Genomic DNA, 15454 nt, shown 5'->3' with positions numbered 1-15454 from the left:
TCCAGCACTCAAGTCTGCAGCCGGGGAAATGGTGGTTTGTTTGTTTGCTTGCTTGCTTAGTTATTGAGAGGGGGAAAGAAGCCAGAGAGCGGAGAGAGAGACAACGAGGCTGGCTCAGTGAGCAAAAGGGGAATAGAAGCCAGGGAGAGGGAGAGAAACCATAGAGAGGATAGCGATAGAGGGGCAGAGACATCGGAGGCTCACACAGCCAGCGAAAGACGCTGAGCAGCAGTGAAAGAGAGAGCGGAGAGAGAGAGAGACGGAGAGATCCCTTTGCTTTGCGCTGACAAAGAAGAGGCAGCAGCTTGACACCAATGAAATACACAAAACTGTATCTCTGCGCTGATCCAGGTCACAAAGCCATGAGGGAGCCATTCTCCCTGGCGGGGATCAGCCCCCTCCCGAGCGCGCTTCTTTGCGTTCATATGGTCACTGCATACAGTGGGGATGCGGCTGTTTTTGAGCTCCCCCCACCGTATGCGGTGACTGCAGATTCTTGGACCCGGTGTATAAGACGGGCCCCCAACTTTTGAAAAAAATTTCCTGGGTTCAAAAGCCGTCTAATACGCCAGTATATACGGTAATCTGTCCTTGGAATACCAATTTTTCTGCCATTTTGGTAAAACCCCCCACAAACTTTCCTATGTGAGGCAAAAAAAAAAAACAGCCTATGACTAGTGTGTTGGGAGAGAGTTTGGACAGTAAGAAGGGAATCCCAGTTTGTAGCACCTGAACTGGGGGTGCACACACACACACACACACACACACACACACACACACACACTCCCTCACCCACTAGCCATGGAGTGGCTAAAAAGGTTTTGAGTATATGGAATTTTGTGTGTGTTACATGGAGCCCTTAGAACCAAGCCCCTATGTAAGGTGCAGGATTACAGTATACTGAAAGCTCAGCAACTAATGACAGTGTTCCCGGCTGCTCTTTGTTTATATTTGTTTTTTGGAATAAATATAGCCAATTTATTAGGGACAATATAGGGTACAGTTGCAAGTGCAGCAAAATCTTTTTCCAGGGTCTATGACACAATTGCATCTGCAGCTTTTGCTGTCAGTGAGATAACACTGTTCAGGGCTGTGATGCCCTTGCTTTCCTCTAGCTATTTGTCAGAATGTTTGGCAACCTCGCAGCACACTTCAAGGCAGCAGAAAACTTTTAATGAATTCTCACCAAACGCTTAGGGAAAAGTTTAAAATACTTTTCTTGATTGTCTACTTGTGATCCAGGTGTGCTGTACAAGGGCTGGGAAGGGCGAGCTGGTAAGCCCTGAATGATTACCTGCTAATATCAAACTGGATATTGATGTTCTCTTTGGCAACTTAAAATAAATTGTCTGAATTGTGAACTGAGGCTCTCAATGACACATGTATCTTGAATATGTGGTGCCACACCCAGCAGAGCTATGAAACCAGTATTGGAGCTTTTGGGACAACTATATAAAGGGAAGACTCTGTGTATGCCTCATCTGCAGGACATATTCTCCATTGTATCTAACCAAGTGGCTGGACTACTGGGACCAAGATCACACACATGTATGCACTTAATATCTTTACACTTAATATGTTGAACAGATAGATGATTTTAGACATACAGTAATATATTAAGTCATGGAAAGAGCTAGATGTTCCTTCAGAACTGTATTTTGAAAAGTTAAATGTAGTCTTCTGCATTCAGGAAGAGATACTAATACATAATTTGCCATTCAGAAGAATTCAAAATGAAGAAGGACCTATACGCACAAGAAATTGAAAAAGAGGAAGAATGGGGAAGGGATGTACCAAAGAGGGGACCTCAAATATATTGTGTCTCATATGAGGTCTTGCCAAAAGAATTCTAGGACCTGCCACCTGTTCAACCTCTTCTAGCTCTGTTGCATGAGAAGGGGAAATTATGAGCTGTATCCACACAGTACATCGCTGGGATCGAAAACATTCTCTTGGCATGCAATGGCATGAACACCATACTCCCTATTTTCATTCATGGCAGTAGTTTTGCACTAAATGGAATATTACACTGAAAGTTCCCCAATCTTTCGGTGGGGAGGCGTGTTGTGGAATACTCTGTGCCCAAGTTTATATGGAAATGCCTCTGCAGTTCTTTGATCCCATACCCATACCTGAACTTGAATAATTTAGCTTTCCTGTAGTTAATGAATCCAGAAGTATTTTTTAGAAGGATTTAAAAAGAACCTTCTGAAATGACTGCTCATGGTCTAACTACTTTGCATGCCATAGGTGCAATAAAAGTCTTGCCACTCTTGCTTAGCATCTTGGGCTGTGTTAATAGCTTCTGCTTTTGTTCAAACTTGATTGTGACTAAAGGAAACAATTATAGGCGGCCCATTGTTCCTAGAGAACTTTGTCAAGGCTGTGCCCTGCTTTCTGCATGGCATATTCCACAAGAATGGGAGGGTGGCATGATAAGAGATAGTGTCAGATTGCACCACTGTTGTGCATCTTAAGGACCTAGCACATTTCAAGCAGTGAAGCCAAACTGTTCAAGAGTGATGTCAACAGTTATCCTGTTACTTTGCTAGTCTGTACTACATTGAAGGTGTTTCTTTGACTTCAGTTGTAAACAGTAACTAAACCCAGCAATTGGCAGGATTGTGCACTATACACAAGGTTTTATGTTCATAGAGAACAGGAAGCTTACGGTTGGCCTGTACATGTACCTTCTTCCTCCACTGTTTATGCAGTCATTGCTATTTTGCAGCTGGGATATTTTGGGCCAAAAAAAAAAAACAATGTGTGGTGATCTCATGCACAAGCCCCCCCCCCATTTTCCCCATGGAATTCCTCGCCCCCCCCCAAAAAAAAAACCCTTTTTGGAAGAAATCACATTGCTGCCACATATACTGACTCTGGCTTTCATCTGAGCTCAGCAGATTCATGGTACAGGCATGTCACAACCCTCACCCTCTCTGATCACCCGTTTCTGATCATTGCCTCTTTCTGCTGTTTAATGATGTGGAGGTGATGCCAGCTGGTTGGAGGCGGAAAAACCCCTGAACAATGGGGCCAGTTGAATGGATGCTATGCCTCAACTTTTTGGCATGGTGTGGTAGATGCAGAATTATTTTGTGAATATTAAATCTTTTATAGTTTACTGACAAAACTCACTGTTTGGAAATGCATCGGTACCCAGATCATGCAGCCAGTTAATAAAGCAAATGCTAAGGAGCCCCTCCACCCTCCCCTACGGATCAGAATTGCCTTAGATAGATAGATAGATAGATATATTTAGAAATGTGAAATGAGTGTCTGACATGAGCAATTAAGGGAATCTCGTTAGAATTGCAAAAATGGAATTAAAGTTTTCAAATGTCTTTGCACAGTTGTGGGCAGAAGCGCAACGACTAGAATTGGAATAATTAGCTGGGAAATTGCTGCTTCTAAAGGAGAATCTGCATGTAAACTACATTTCTGGAAATAAAGGGTTTTCTTTTTCTTTTCAGTGCAGGTTCTCTGAATGCAACTATTCAAGGGACTAATTTAGAAATCAAGCTCTAGTCTGACAAACATGCAGGGTGGGGTATAGATTCCTGGAGAGAGATTTTGGACCATGGGGAAAGCAATGCCCATTAGCCTATATAGCTTGTCACTTTCTGTAGTTCAGGGTTGAGAAAACTATGACCTTCCAGATGTTGCTAGACTAGAGCTTCTATCGTCCTTGACCACTGGCCATGCTGGCTGGAGCTGATGAGAGTTGGAATTCAACAACACCTGGAAGGCCAAGGTTCCCCGTCACTGTTCCTTCCCCTCCTTAGTAAATTATATTATTCTGCTCCAAGCACTATTAGGGAAGCAACAAAGCTGCCTCAGTTCCCATCTGCCAGATGATAGTACCATGCACTGGTGTGAGTAGAGATGGACCCCTATAGTTTTAAATTCTTCACTCTTTCATTGCCCAACACACTCCACTCAAGTCCCCTGCTTGCCATTGATCTAGGAAGTCTGGTTCTTGCATAAAGAAAGGCACCTTCCATATGTATCTAAATTTCTTAAGAGCTGCAAAAGGAGGCTTTATGTCCTAGGGCAGGCTTCCTCAACCTTTGATCCCTGGATGTTGTTGGGACTACAACTCCCATCATTCCTAGCCAGCATGGCCAGTGGGGGCTGGGGACCCAAGGTTGAGAAAGGCTGTCCTAGGATTTACATCCTATTCCATGGGTAGGCAAACTAAGGCCCGGGGGCCGGATCTGGCCCAATCACCTTCTAAATCCGGTTTGTGGATGGTTCAGGAATCAGCGTGTTTTTACATATGTACAGTAAAATGTGTCCTTTTATTTAAAATGCATGAATTCGTTCATCCCCCCCAAAAAAAATATAGTCCAGCCCCCCCCCCCCCTCAAGGTCTGAGTGACAGTGGACTGGCCCCCTACTGTAAAAGTATGCTGACCCCTGCCCTCTCCTATCCTTCACTCAGATGCAGCAATTGAGCACCTAAACTCTGTTATCAACATCACTTTAATTATGCAGAAGGACCCCTGAAAGAAAATGAATCCTGATAACACTTCACTGAAGAAGCTGACAAAAGCAGTGTATAGTCTGAGGAGAAGTTGGAACAGAGCCCCCCCCCCTTTCAGGCCTTGTACATACCGGTAGCAGGGAGACATTCAACCACACATACGGAAGAAAAAGTCCCTCCGAACTATACAGCCATCAGAGCATGTGCTACCTCAGCTAACATGCCACTCTGCCTGATTGCTAAGCAACACACACACCCATCTCCTTGGCTGGTTGACTGACTTACTGATAATAAAATGAACCTTTATGTTGCAAACTGAACGATCTTTGCTGTTGCACTTCCAAAACGCAGTAGAATGCACCCCGCAAAGAATGCACTCAATCTGCTTGCCTGTGAAAATGTAGCTATGTTGAAAGCTACTGAATGGCCTGATTTAAGCTTTTTCTCAGCCACTTAGTTAGCCTTGCTGTTCTCTAGCTATTGTAGGATTCACTGATGGCTTGGATCCTAAAATAAGTGAAGGAACAGGTAGGTAGCCGTGTTGGTCTGAGTCGAAGCAAAATAAAATTTTTTTAAAAAATTAAAAAATTAGTTCCCTCCAGGACTAATTGCAGTCATCAGCAGTCGTTAACAGCCATCTACAGGTTTACCACTCCCATCAGCCCATCACCCATTCCAACCCACCCCCACCACCCTCTGTATATATATAAGGGTCTGACACTTCTGTTTCAAGTGTATCTGAAGAAGTGTGCATGCACACGAAAGCTCATACCAAAATAAAAACTTAGTTGGTCTTTAAGGTGCTACTGAAGGAATTTTTTTAAAAGTGAAGGAAGTTGACAGAAAAAGTATTTCATTTTACTTACATCCCCTGAAGCCACATGAAGGGCTCCTCCTAAATAATGGGGAACCCTTTTAAACTGGGCAGGTTTAGGATGATTCCCTTCTCCCAGAGCAGCCCCACACACTCCATCCTATTTTATTCAGGAGGGTCCCTTTATCCTCTGTACAGTTGGCGTTTTGTCCTGGATTGTAAAGGTAAAGGGACCCCTGACCATTAGGTCCAGTCGTGACTGACTCTGGGGTTGCGCGCTCATCTCGCATTATTGGCCGAGGGAGCCGGCGTACAGCTTCCAGGTCATGTGGCCAGCATGACAAAGCCGCTTCTGGTGAACCAGAGCAGCACACGGAAATGCCGTTTACCTTTCCACTGTAGCGGTACCTATTTATCTACTTGCACTTCAATGTGCTTTCGAACTAAAAAGGTCAACAACTTTTGGGGTGTCCTGTATTTTTTACTTTTTGAAATCTGGCTACATATTTCTTTTATCCATGCATGCTATTTAAGCTGCAAAGACAGCCTGTGGTTCATCATAGGTAAAGGTAAAGGGACCCCTGGCCATTAGGTCCAGTCGTGACCGACTCTGGGGTTGGGGCGCTCATCTCGCGTTATTGGCAGAGGGAGCCGGCGTACAGCTTCCAGGTCATGTGGCCAGCATGACAAAGCCGCTTCTGGCGAACCAGAATAGCGGTACCTATTAATCTACTTGCACTTTGATGTGCTTTCGAACTGCTAGGTTGGCAGGAGCTGGGACCGAGCAACGGGAGCTCAACCCGTTGCAGGGATTCAAACCGCTGACCTTCTGATCGGCAAGCCCTAGGCTCTGTGGTTTAAGCCACAGCGCCACCTGCGTCCCGTGGTTCATCATACCACTTAGCTATTCAATGGGGACCCCCCCCCCCATATTACGTTCTTTGCTTTGTCTTACGCCTGATGACGGATGATGTTCAGCTGGTTAGACTCCCTGGAGAGGCAGGTCTCAGGGTTCCCGACCCCAAGCACATCTTTAACGATGGGCTGCCTCAGCAACCATGTTTGCTAGAAGACCCACAGAGAGCCTTGCCCTCTGTCTGCTGCCACTACATCAACCTCGCACAACCTCCTTCCTTTTGGGAAGGAACTACATTTCCATAACAGAGCACCAACCTTGCAATGGAGACGGTCCCAGCTTTGATCCCTGCCACCTCCAGTTAAAAAGGATCACAAAGCAGATGAGACTCTGGAGGGACACTGCTCAGCTCCATGGACAGATAGTCTGACTCAGATTGGGGCATTTTTTTTTACTGTGTTCGCCTCCAGGCACCAGATCGACAACTGTCTTCTGCTTGTGCAGTAGTAAGGGGAAATTCTCCAATGTGTTTGTGGGCACATGCTTTCTGTACATTTCTAGGGAAGGAGCATTCTAAACTGATTAGGAAAGCACACCACACATGCTCGGAACTGTCTGGGAATAAGTTCCCACTCTGCTGTTGCTTCAAGAGTCTGTAAGTGGTGAGATTTGGGTCCAGTCATCTTTCCTTCTTTCTCTCTGCAAAAAAATGAAACAAAATGGAAAACAGCTTTCAAACTGGTGCCAGGCGCCTGGCATGCGCATGGCAAATGTTTTCCTAGACTACTTGCTCTTCGACAGACGTACCAGTATCTTTCAGCCTTGCTTTTGTGTGCAGCCCTGGGCAAATGCTCAGGAGGTGCAATGACACACTGAACTCCCCGCTCCCATGAGAACCTTGCAACATACAAACCTCCTTCTGCAAACATAAACCCATCTGCCATAATTTTGCGGCTCTCTGATCATTGAGATGAGCGATGTCGGTATTCTCCTCCAAATGGCATCATTTGGCCAGCAGATGGCACTATTTATTCCCATAAGAAAACAGGAGCTGCCACAAAGACCTCATAACCCACCTACTTTCAGCAACCAGAAATGTCATAACCAGACATTGGAGAGACCTGTCAGGAGTAGGCATGGACCAATGGTACCAGGTAGTATGGGAAACAGCCTTACTAGAAAAACTAACCAACAGGGACAAATAGAAGAGGATGCCTTCACCCCGGTATGATTCCCCTTTATCACACATACAGCCCAACAAGATAATGACAAAAATTTACCGCCAGCATACAAATCAGTATGGCTAACCTGACCCCAAAATACCCACCCACCCCACTCACACATGAACACAAAAACCATCATAGCCAATCACAAATGAACAACCACACCCTTGGCCAACCCCAATCTCTCTCACCATCAAAAGAACACAAGCGGATAACCTACACAAACAAAGCTGACATCAAGCCCTACATATATTAAGCAAAACAGAAACATCATCACCTACTCTCACCCCCATCCACCCTCCCGTCCCCTATCTACCTGGTTTTCCCTCTTTCTTCTTAGTGTCTTAACAAATGAAACTGATTTGCTAAAATGATACATGTTAAAATATGAGAGACACTGCACACACCTTTGTAATTCAAGAAATCTTTAATAAAAATATTTAAAGAAAAGAAAAAGAAAACAGGAGTTGCTTGGGTGCATTGCATTCCTAAAGGTCACAAATGGAGGAAAAGGGTCCAAACGTATGTTCTATGCATGAGGGATGTTCTACATGAACTACAATGCTCACAACTCATTTTTTACCATATGCTTGCCGTGTGTTCAACTGTTCCTAATATTGCTGTGTTGAATTGTGGCTAAGGGTGTGTGCTGTGCTGGCTGCAAGCAACAGGGGACTGATAGGCACACTGAGACATTGATGGGCTGGCTGTGTCGTTTTGCAACATGTGAGTTGCAAGCACTACTCGGTGGCACTGTGGTCTAAACCACTGAGCCTCTTGGGCTTGCTGATCGGAAGGTTGGCGGTTCAAATCCCCATGTTGGGGTGAACTCCCGTTGCTCTGTCCCAGCTCCTGCCAACCTGGCAGTTCGAAAGCACCCCAGTGCAAGTAGATAAATAGGTACCACTGTGGCAGGAAGGTAAACAGTGTTTCCGTGAGCTCTGGTTTCCATCACAGTGTCCCGTTGCACCAGAAGTGGTTTAGTCATGCTGGCCACATGACCCAGAAAGCTGCCTGTGGACAAACGCTGGCTCTTTTGGCCTGAAAGCAAGATGAGCACTGTAACCCTGTAGTTGCCTTTGACTGAACTCAACCATCCAGGGGCCCTTTACCTTTTGCAACTTGATTGACTCTATCATGAATCAATCAATCATAGTTTGTAACAAGTTTGATCAGTGAACTTGTGTTATTTTTTAATTAAGCATTTTGCATTATGCCTTGCCAAGTTCAGAGCTTGTTTGCGCCTTTGTGCAGATACTTGCCCACCAACTGTTAGCAAGACACAGGGCTCACTTGATCACAGTCTTCCCTATGATGATGAGATGTGCTTTATTTCTATTTAAATTAGAGTAATTATTTCTACATTCTGTGATTTGCATCTACACATGTAAATTAGGGTTTGCCCATTTTACATGGCCCTTTTGTCCTCTTTTTTGGGTGTGTGTGTGTGTGTGTGTGTGTGTGAATTTCTTCTTAATGGCAATGCATGTGGCCAAACTGCTTTCCACCAAATGGTGCTCAAGGTGGCTCTGTGCCACCTATGTGGATGCTGTATTACATATACAGTACTTGGAAATGAGAAAATGAGAGAGGCGTCCCTGGAAAAGGCAAGCAACAATGCAGCTTGCCGCGTGGACTTCAGGAACTGGCTGTCCTACAGCACAAGCCGAAAGAAGATCAATGCTGCACAGAGGTGACCTTAAAGGTGCCTTGAGTATTTGGGGTATGTAAAAAGGATACAATAGCAATGAAGAAAAGGTGGGAAGAGGAGGTTTGGGCAGTGGCAGACTTAGAGAAGGTCAGGCCAAGGACTGAGTGTAACAAGAGCGGTAATAAAAATCCAGCCTATGAAGGATCAAATTCTAAAGTGTTCTGGCCCTTCACTAAGGAGAACTGGCAAACAACTCGTAAGAAGTCTCTTTATTTGTTCATTCTCAAGGCAATCTCCCCACTAAAGCAACTTCACAACCTAACCTGAATCTGATCCTGCAGACTTAGCCATGTAATAATAATAATAATAATAATAATAATAATAATAATATTTATACCCCGCCCATTTGGCTGGGTTTCCCCAGCAACTCTGGGCGGCTTCCAACAGAAAAATGAAATAAAATAATCTATTAAACATTAAAAGCCTCCCTAAACAGGGCTGCCTTCAGATGTCTTCTAAAAATCTGGTAGCTGTTTTTCTCTTTGACATCTGATGGGAGGGCGTTCCACAGGGTGGGCGCCACCACCAAGAAGGCCCTCTGCCTGGTTCCCTGCAACTTGGCTTCTCGCAATGAGGGAACCGCCAGAAGGCCCTCGGAGCTGGACCTCAGTGTCCGGGCAGAACGATGGGGGTGGAGACGCTCCTTCAGGTATACTGGACCGAGGCCATTTAGGGCTTTAAAGGTCAGTACCAACACTTTGAACTGTGCTCGGAAACGTACTGGGAGACAATGTAGGTCTTTCAAGACCGGTGTTATGTAGTCTCGGCGGCCTCTCCCAGTCACCAGTCTAGCAGCCGCATTCTGGATTAGTTGTAGTTTCCGGGTCACCTTCAAAGGCAGCCCCACGTAGAGCGCATTGCAGTAGTCCAAGCGGGAGATAACTAGAGCATGCACCACTCTGGCGAGACAGTCTGCAGGCAGTGATATCCAAGAGATGACTATTGTGCTGAGCCACACTTCATAAGGGATGCCTTGGCTTTCTGAAACCCTTCCCACAGCATCCAAAAATATTGGGCTTGACTCCCTAATTCTCCTGGGGATCAGTACTAAAGAAGATGCTCACATTTTAGAAGCAGAATAGCTTGGTTTAATGCAGAAGGTCCCAGGTTTCATCCATAGCATCTCCAAGGAGGGCGGGAAGAGAACCCTGCCTGAAACCCAGGGAAGTGACTGCCACTCAGTAGAGACCAGTGCTTCCCAAAGTATGCTCCCATGGAATATTGGAGTTCTGAGAGCTGGACCATCAAGGTGTTCTGTCAATGGAATCGAGTAATAGTGGTCTTTTCCCAATTCACACACAAAAAGCATTGAATTTCTAGAATATTTTTTTTCAATTGTCTAGGGTTGCCATATTTCAAACAGTGAAAATCCAAATGGAAAAGTTGTTGAGCTTTCCTTCTTCTTCTTTGCTCATAGTTGTTGAGCAAAACAAACAAACAAACAAACAAACAAAACATTCATTCACTCAAAAAAAAAAAAATATTAAATTTGGGGGCTCTTTTTGTCATTTTAATGGATTTTTAAATAAAAAAAATCCCCTTCCCCATGCCATACATCTGGGTTTCCCCTGGATGTTTTCCCGATTCGGTAAATAGCTGCCTGGACGCCTTTCTGCTGTCCAAATCCCGGCCTGGTTGTGTCCGGCAAAATCTGGACGTTTGGCAAGCTCTATGTTTTAGAACAGAGTCCAAGCCATTTTGACACTTGACAACTGGTTCGTCTCTAGCCATATTGTCGTCGTACAGCATCCATGCACACACACATTGTGATTGACATGGGAGTTGTGAGGGCCCTAACTTGGCTTGAGTGAAATGGGTAGCTTAACATTCCGGAGTTAATGGGAACATTTACTGTGGCTCCGATGGCAGGATCGATCCTTTGTCCGAGAAACGAGCAGCAACTGGAGAACAGCTTTGCTCCTTGGCACCGGGTAGCCTGTTCGAATGCCGCTAGCAGCTGCTGTTTTTCTCTACAGGAAATCCCACCACTTTGCACCGAAAGGAGGATTAAGAAACAAAAGTCATGGCTTGATTTACAGTTTCTTTGAGATTTTAGCACACCGTGTCCAAAGCTATAGCTTTATGCTTGTTATGTCTGCTGGGGGGCCAGGGGGCCGCCGTGTTTCAGGCTGATGGATTCAGAAAATGCGTTCCTCGCAGAACGACTCGACGGCAGAACGGTGGGGGTGGAGACGCTCCTTCAGGTATACTGGACCGAGGCCGTTTAGGGCTTTAAAGGTCAGCACCAACACTTTGAATTGTGCTCGGAAATGTACTGGGAGCCAACCTAAAATCTTTTATTTATTTTTAATAATATATTTTTTGTTAAATTTTCAAATTTTATACTTCAAATTAAACATCTTTTATTATACCATACATTCATTGACTTCCCTCCCTTCCCTCCCAAGGTTCATTTGACTTACCCACCATTCCTGCATATTTTAATATATCCATCTCATTTAATTTTCCTATCTTACATCAGTTCAAAATATTTTATACTGTTGAATTACTTTAACTGTACACAATTATTTTCAATATACTTGTCAAAAAAAATTCATTCCTTATTAAATACTACTTCTTCTTGTCCTCTTATTCTACTTGTTAGACCTACTGATTCATATTTTTAATCGGGTTGCCATGTGTCCTCTTTTTCCAGGACACATCCTCTTTTTCAGGGGTAAAATTTCTGTCTGGGTGGATTTTTTAAATTTGCCAAAATGTCTCTGGCTATACTTTCTGGATGAGACACAGACATAACTGGCGGCTGACGTCTTGCTTTCCTCTTTTCCTGCCCCCCTTAGCAACATATCACAGTTTCTATAGCCTACACATAGTAGGGGTATTTAAAATCACCTCATCCTCTTTTCTGCTCTTTAAAACATAGCAGCCCTATATTCTGTCATCTTAAGTTGCCAATCTTCCTTCCTAGAGACCTCTCTCACTTTCCATTTTTGGGCTAACAAAATCCGAGCCGCCATTGTTGCGTAGATAAATAAGTTTTTTTCTGACTCCTGGGAACCTCTGTCTGAGCAATTAATTCCTAGCAGAGATGAAAAGCCTAAAATCTTTTAAGGGCTTCTCGGTAACAACAAAGGGGGCTCCCTGGCATTTATGACAGACGCAGCTGCACAGCCGAGAGCCTCGCACACCATTAAGGTAATTCCCCCCATGAAAAACGGTTAAGCATTAGCAGCGTGTTGAGAGTATCAGGTGGAAGGACCAACCTGTGAGAACACAAACAGGGGCCATGGATTTTGGGGAATGAAGAGCCATAAAACCTGACGCTCTGTGACTAATGCAGTTCGTGTAATGAGAGCATTAGCGAGACTTTGCATGCTAAGTTCGAAAGCGTCTCTCAGGGAGGCAGCGCAAGTGCAGATACTTGAGTTTGGAGCTTGGACACCTGGTTAGTAATGGCGGACGTACATTTCTGGGTGTGTGGCTTTGTTTAATGCCCTCAATGATTTTTTTTAACTTTGGAGGCAAATCCCCATACCCAGTACCTCAAAGGCGACTTCCCTGTTCAGCTAGGAGCAGAAACAAAACAGCAATTATTTGGTGCTTCATTGCTGAAAGAATTGAGCAAATTTCCTGAATGAAAACAATGACTGACACCATGATAAGTGGAGACATGAGCCTAAGTAGCTTTTTGCATTGCGCTGGTTTTTTTTGGTAGCTTTTTGCATTTGGATTGTTATAAACAACAGTCCAAAGCAATATAGAGCCATGTGGTACCTTACAGACAAAACAGATGCATTTTTACATAGACTTATGATACAGTCTGTTAAGAGTTGCATCCAGCTTGTGCCCCTCCATTGGGTTATTCCAAATCAAGCGATCCAACTTTTTTTACCTCATGTCATCCAATTTTTAAAAATATTTTGTACACTTAAATCTGAAATGTTAATTTTTTTAAATCTCATGTCATCTGTGAGTTATGAGGGTTTGAATTTTTTTTTTAAATGACAATTTTGGCCTTGCCGGACTACACATAAACCTTAAAAGCTCAGCCGAGATTTGAGATACACCAAAACGAAAACCACCAATCTCTTCAGAACTTCATGGGTTTTATTATGATATGTCACATGATGGACTTACTTTATATTTTAAATTTAAGTTACAAAATGGAAAATTTAAAAAAGTGATTAAAAAATTAATATGATTTAAAAATCCCCCAAAATTTATGTATTTAATATTTCTAAGAACTACCTGCAAAATTTAATCATGGGATCTCAATGGGATCACATTTTTAAAAAATGTTTTGTACATACATGTGTGCCTTATTGGGTTGTATTTAGGATAAATGGGTTTTGAAGTAAAATATAACAGAATAAACAAGACTTCAAACTGTAATATCAGTTATTCCAGCCATTTCCTTAGAAAGTTCTTCAGTTAAAAGGTATATGAAAAGACCCATTTTAAAATATATTTTTAAAAGGTGAACCTATTCAGATCCCAAGATGAAAATTTTCAGGTCCCAAAGGCTCATGTTTTGGGCCACAGTGAAACATGGGGTTTCTGTCACCAAACATTGCAGGGGGGCCTTTTGCTGGTGTTTGGCACTGCTTGGGCATGATTCGGATGATGGGTTTTCAGCGAAACCATAACCAGCTTAATTCTGCAGCTAAATAGCCACAATTTTCACACACTGCTTAGAACTAACAAATGTGTTGGGCAGGACACATAGAGCCAAAGGGAAATGTGTGGTTTAAATTGGATGCGATAGTAATAATATTGTGCCACTCAGGCTTTGAACAAAACTGTGTATAGTTTTCACAAATTAATGCTGTAGTTTGTTGTTGCTTGTTTTACTTTACTATCAGTTCCTTTTCCTAAAGCTTAAATATTTCACATTTTTTCTTTTGTTGGCTTCCTTTGAAATGTGTGCATTGCAGTCGGCAGGCCTAGTAATTGAAGATACGCATGAGCAAATGATGTAATTGGAATTGAAAGGTAGAAGTTTATTCTTATAATAAACAAAAATTTAACTCTTTGTTATTTTTAAAAGTATGTATTTGGGGACTGACAGTAAAATACTGGCCATCTTTACATATTTCCATGCAAATGCGGTACACTGTTAAGTGCCAACGGGTGTTATGAGCAGTATTAAACACTCTTTCAGACATTGGCCATTTCCAGGAAAGTTTAGTTTTGCAAAGTTTTCATTAAAGGGAGGGGGAAAGCAATGGGATAGCCTTTTAGCAGCATCTCTAAATGTGATGCAGACTGCTAAACCTCCATTTAACACTGTGAGCATTAATTGGATATGCGAGAAGTCTAGACCAGAACAATAATTCATGGATAATCAAAATGCTCAATTTATAATTTCTCCTTGGCCCAAACATATCTTACTGGCAAAATTGCTTTAATTGACATTGAAAGGTTATCCTTTAGAGTCCAGGCATGGCCAAACTTGGCCCTCCATCTGTTTTGGGACTACAACTCCCATCATGCTTAGCTAACAGGACCAGTGGTCAGGGATGATGGGAACTGTAGTCCCAAAACAGATGGAGGGCCAAGTTTGGCCATGCCTGCTTTAGACTGTTCTCAACCTGTGGAGGGTAAGCATGGACACATACCATATTTACTTGAATCTTAATGCTCAGCTTTTTTGGCCAAATCACGTTGCGAAAATCATGGTGCGCATTGGATTTGATGACACATTTGCCAGCAAATACTTGTTTCAAGGTTCTGAAAATTGAGGTGCAAATTATAGATTCGATGGTGCATTAGACTCAGAGTAAATTTGGTACATTGTCCCTGACTGGCATGTGTTGGAGCAACCCCAAAGTTCCATGTACTGCAGAAAAGGATTTCTGAGTCCAACACCATGGGACGTTCTCAAGTGTCTTCCCATGACAGGCAACTTGTTCCCCTTAAATCCCACTCTCATGGGTCTTGCTGTTCTGAACTATTTTAATAGCCTTACATTGTGTGACCCTTGAGGATAGAACCTTTGGAAAATAGGATAAAAGCTCTTCTGAGCCCATGGGATAAAGCAGGACAGAGCATTGAGGAACAGCTATTGTCTTCATGCTCTGATTGTGGACTTCCTATAGGCATCCTCTCTTGCTTCTGGGCAAGGCCTTCAGCTTCCTATAATTCTATAGTCCAAGGGTGGAATCCAACTAATATGTTCCATAAATGCAAAGATGGCACAATAGAACTTCCCTCTCCTCTATTGGGTTTGTGCTCCACCCCTTCCCCAAAATCTTCTCTGGAGGGTTGAGTGAACACCTAGGACAGATTTAGGGATTTGTGTGTTGATTGTTCAAGTGGAAATCTTTTGTGCTGACCATCCCATTTTCCTGGGTTGGGCTTTAAACACCCCTCCAACATATTTATGGTACAAATGCAGGGTCCC

Source organism: Zootoca vivipara, chromosome 7 (genome assembly GCF_963506605.1).
Source record: "Zootoca vivipara chromosome 7, rZooViv1.1, whole genome shotgun sequence".
In the NCBI taxonomy this organism is placed as follows: domain Eukaryota; kingdom Metazoa; phylum Chordata; class Lepidosauria; order Squamata; family Lacertidae; genus Zootoca; species Zootoca vivipara.
This window is presented reverse-complemented; position numbering follows the sequence as displayed.